Source organism: Oculina patagonica, chromosome 5 (assembly GCF_052425735.1).
Source record: "Oculina patagonica isolate OP01 chromosome 5, crgOcupat, whole genome shotgun sequence".
Taxonomy (NCBI): domain Eukaryota; kingdom Metazoa; phylum Cnidaria; class Anthozoa; order Scleractinia; family Oculinidae; genus Oculina; species Oculina patagonica.
In genome coordinates this window covers 20,761,118-20,766,232 of record NC_135762.1, presented here as the reverse complement: position 1 = coordinate 20,766,232, position 5,115 = coordinate 20,761,118, and positions in this window count along the sequence as shown.

The following is a 5,115-nucleotide window of genomic DNA, read 5'->3' as shown; positions in this document are numbered from 1 at the left end:
GATATGCTGATGGCATATACTAATATTCTCGTCTCCTTATTTGTCAGCCAAGTGATTCGTCTTGTAACCTTTTACATAAGGTCAAACCTTGTTTTTAAAGGGCCGATAAAACTGTAAGTCGAATTAGAAACAGCAAATTAGAACGGTTACAAGTTGCTGAAATTCAGCCTACATCAATAGGTCTACTAGAAAAACTGATATGTAACGGAAAAGTCGAGATTGAAAAATTAGAAACAAAGTCCTGTCAAGGAAGGATTACCCGTTCTGCCTGACCGATGTTCTTATTAAAATCAGTCTGTATAATTTTTTCTAGTCACGTTTTGAGTCCTATAAGTAGAAACACCCAAGTAAAATTAAAATCACGAATTTCAATGTCTTCAATCTTCAGAGTAATTGAAAAGTCAACAGTTGCAAACTAGTTCAGATTAAAAGGGGAGCTGTCAAAGATGGAAAAAAGGTTTTTAAACAGCCATCCAACAAAACTGAGTTAAAAGGCTAAAGAAAAACATGGAAATGCTTAAACGAGGTTAAAGTTGATTTTAATCCCTGGTTTTAACCAATGGAATCCCTATCTGAGTTGCCGGCTCGTCCACGCAAAACGTACTAACGTGTTCCGGAAGTGTCAAACTGGAAAATCGATCATGTATAACATGAGTTTGCAAAACTAAAAGGAATAGCAGCAAGTATAGTGGTCTGTAGTAAATTAAAGCTAACAATAGTGAAAGTAGACCCACAAATGACTGGAGCCATACTAGGAAGTGAGCGGTGATTGACAATTGATGGCGAGGATCATGGGAATGGTGATTTATACTTTACAACCCTTGATCGAATTTCTTTTTCGAAATTTTTCCCAAATATTTGAAACATTATTGACGTTTTTTTTAAAAAAAAACACGACATAACACACACATGCGTGCAGTAATGAATGAATGACTTTTATTGAATGAATGAACTTAATTTATTTATTTAATCATTAAAAGTATAAAAGTTCCCATATTAAACCTATCATACACTGGCGACAAGCTAGGGGTTGAAAATCATACTTTAGTACTTCTTAGTAGAGTGATCCGTTTTCAGATTTTCACATTTGCTACCAAGAGAAAATATTTCCTCTTGATGCAACATATTTAGGGATCTCTTGAGTACGTTTTAGAATTAAGTCACAAATAAATAGAAATTAATATTGGCATTAACTAGACTTTTTTCTCTTCTGGGACTCCTGGCTCTGGACAGCAAGTGTCACATGTCATAGCATCGGTACCTTGTACGGGAAAAACTAGCTCGCTTTTAGGCCATGCTCTCCCCTCCCCACCCCTGCCAAAATATGTGAATTCTGAACGTGTTAGGTTTTCTAAAAGGTTTCGACGGAGCATCTTCGAGGATTTTCAGGAGTTCAATTCAAGATGGCGGAGCCGGACTGTAAGTGTCTAAAAGCCCCCGAGAACAGCTTGAAATAAAATTATATTGCAAATGTATTTAAATTTCGCTTTGAATGTTAGCTGATGCCGCAAAATTTTAATATCCTGTTTGCTTTGAGGTCTACAATCTGTACCTTCTGTCTGATAATCCTATATTTGTAGCAAACATCATTGATGTAAAAAGGTATGTTTATGAAATATTATTTTATTTTTAGCGTAAGTACGTCAGAACCATTTCTGCAATATTTGCGTGACGTCACACATTGGTCCCTACCTGTTAGACAACTATAGTTCTTTTTTTTTCCCTACAGTGGTGACGTCAAACATTATATCGCTTTCGAGTAAGACTGCTGCTTTCTTTAAACCTATGCAAAGAAGCTTAAATTTTAATTTTGTTCAAAAATGGGCAGATCGCTCTTCATTACTTCTACTTGAAACTGATTTTGTAGTAGCTTCGCTTTTTTGACCTGGTTTAGACGAAGTGAAACAGTCACTAAGATTTACACCAGACTTCAGATTTTAGCAATGTTACGATGTTTAATTATAAATCATCTCTCTGACGTATACAAAATTAGTTTCAAATACAATGGAAGTAGAAAATACCAGAGATGAAATAACGATAAACCGAAAATAAACGACAGTGGAAGATAAAACGACAGACCTGTAAAAATTGGACCATCTTTTACACGAAGGTCCTTAACATTAACCCTGATGAAGGGGTTTCAGGGGTTTCCCCGAAATTTCTGACTGTTTCAATGCAGCTCTCGGCACCCCATATACAATAGTTTTTGATCAGCCTCAAATATTAGCAACCTGAAAAGCAGAGAGCCATTGAGATGTGCGGCCAACGAAAAAGATTGTCACAGTCTCACGGCATGAACTCGGGGAAACAAGTGTCCATAGCTTGACGTGATAAGACAGACGTTTAATAACTGATTTGTAATTCATTGTCAACTAATGGCTGCAATGGAAAGTTGATATAAAAGATAAATAAGCCGCCGTAGCGAATTTGGAGAAGCTAACATTTCGAGCGTTAGCCGCTACGCCGGAGTAAAGCCCTTTGGCGCTTTGCACTTTGCAGTTGATAATCAACTAAGGTTTTCAAGACAATTAAGCAGATAGTTCATCTGGACGGATGATCCGTCTGTATGCTCGTATTTTTACTCAGACGAATTATTAGAAGAACTGACGTTGTTTCCCCAAGTACTTACCAGACGAATGATTCGTCTCTAGTATAAATCGAGCCAATATTGTTGAATTAATTTGCATTGCCTCTGTTGTATTTATACAAGTAAATGTATTCGACAAAAAAATCAAGCAAAACAGTTAGTGCGCTTGTCGAGAGAAGTGAAGTGAATCTCCTTCCGGCGGACAAGGATAAAAAGGCGCTAAATTCCAAGAAATCAGTGGATCGACTGCTTGACACAGGGGGGTAAAAGTGCTTTATATTTATTCAATTATTTAGCCGAATCTCGCCTGATGATCTTGTTTAAGTTTTAGAATTACCATAAAGCATTTTAGCTGAATAACATATACAATTATTTTGGGATATGAAACCACCGCGTTCAGTACTTCCGTCTGGGTAAAGGAGCCGGAACCCTCTTATAAAAATAGTCCCTTATGCTTATTTTTAGTAGCTTGTTTCACTTCTTTGAAGTCTGGGTTAAACACCTTTAAATAACCTCGTCAAAATAGACTTTTTGTCCCGATTTTGTCTGTGGGCTTGATTCGTCTTATTCTAAGTGATTGACAGAACCCGGCAAACTAATTCGATTTTCAATCCAGGTAGTTGCATAAAACGCCAATTCATGAATGAGGGAGTCTACTGAAATAAATAAATATTAGAATAACAAACATCAGTTAAAGGTGAAAATAGAACATGGAGCTCAAATATAAAATATCCTGCACTGTTCCGGAAGTGGTTCGCTTTTTTACGCTTCCCTGTGAAAAACATTTCGGGAACTGAGTTTTTACATGCATGAATTCCTGATCATGATGCCATAAAGGCTAAAAATATCTGCCTTTCTCTTACAACTATGACCGGAAAGATTTTGCAATTCGCCCAGAAAACCGAGTGTAGGACCGCGGTGGTCGTGTTATTTTCCCGAGAAGAAGTGAAAATGGCTAAGTAATAGAACTGTTTCCTGGGAGATAGAGTTGATTTTATGTTGTGAAGGGGCCGACAAGACCCCAAGCCAAAAATTTGGGTCGCCATGGCGACACCGACCTTATCCACACAGGTCATCCTCGAGAGAAGTACGCTGCAAAGGGGCGTTTTTTATAACCTTCATTCACGCAGTATTTGTGGGAGCCGAAAATGTGGTAAATTCGATAAACAACTTTAAGTATAATAAAACTGAACATCAAAATTCTGCAAACTGTTCAAAAAAATTATTAGGCGTGACAACTGCCTGAAAGAAATAAAAGAAGCGTGTAAATATTGAAGAAAAAAGAAATTTGAGCTGTTTAAAAGAGGCACGCATGCGCAAAACTACCATCACGTTTATTAATTCATTGCTGCCAAATTCAAAGCAAACTGAACTGAAAGTTCACATAGAACACTTTGTGTACAAACGGGGTAGTTTTAATAATGGTGTTATAAAAACGCGGTTAAAAAGAAGACAAAAGTGAGATAGGAGAGAAATTATATTATAATTTTTGAATTAAAATTCATAGCTTTAATTGATTAAGGAAACACAAGCCTCTACTAGGCGCTAAAATTAAATTAAATACATAAATTTTAATATGACCTGGTACATAAAACATGATATGCTTGAATCCATTGATTCAAGTGTGCGTTTTACACCCGATACACTAACTGAAGCGCCCCTTTGGCAGCAAGCGCTTCAAGCGTGCTGTTTTTGAGGGTGTGTGCCTTTGTTCGTGCGTTAACCCAGCGACGGTCCCGACGAAATATGATTTAAGACCTGACAAACCACAATTTTGCTGAGAAATATAAATTTTGTCGAAAAAAAATAAGCATCAGCCCTCCTTCAGCTTAAAGAATTTTCACGAGTCCATTCAGTTACACTCACTTTGTTCTCCTTTTTGATCTTCGCTCGATATGTGTTTTAGCTATAGCAAGAAAAAAAACATTCAAGGTTTCTAGAAAGTTTTCTCCCATTCGATTGGCGTGGCAGTGTGGCACAAGCAATCGAGAACAACCGGTCCAGCTGGCGTTATAATCGTAAAATCTGAATCACTGAGTTGAGCATCTGTATGGCTACCTGATCGTAAAATCTAAATTACTGAGTGCATGGGTACCTGAGGACGTCGATTTCGTCGCGCTGTGTGACTCTGCACTTGCTGAGCTAGTCTTCTTATCCACGATAAAGGCTAAACCTTCATAACTGCAGTTAGCATATGAAAATAGCGATCTTCGCCATGTCTCTTACACAGAAGAAGTATTAACAAATTTAAAACTAACCTGATTGTGATATTGACGAGCAACTATTCCTGTGCCACGTCGACTGCGAGATAAGCTCAAACTCAACGGGAAAAGTATTCATGAAACTAAAGCTCGACTTTTTCACGACTGGGACTACAAAGGACGAAAAAAAATGCTATAAAATGGGATTTTTGTCAGTTGTGTTATAATATTGATTTAAATATAAAGACAAACAATTGACAGTGACAGGCAGTTGTTACTGGTCACCAAACAACGGTGCGAACTGTAAGTTATTTGAAATAACCACTT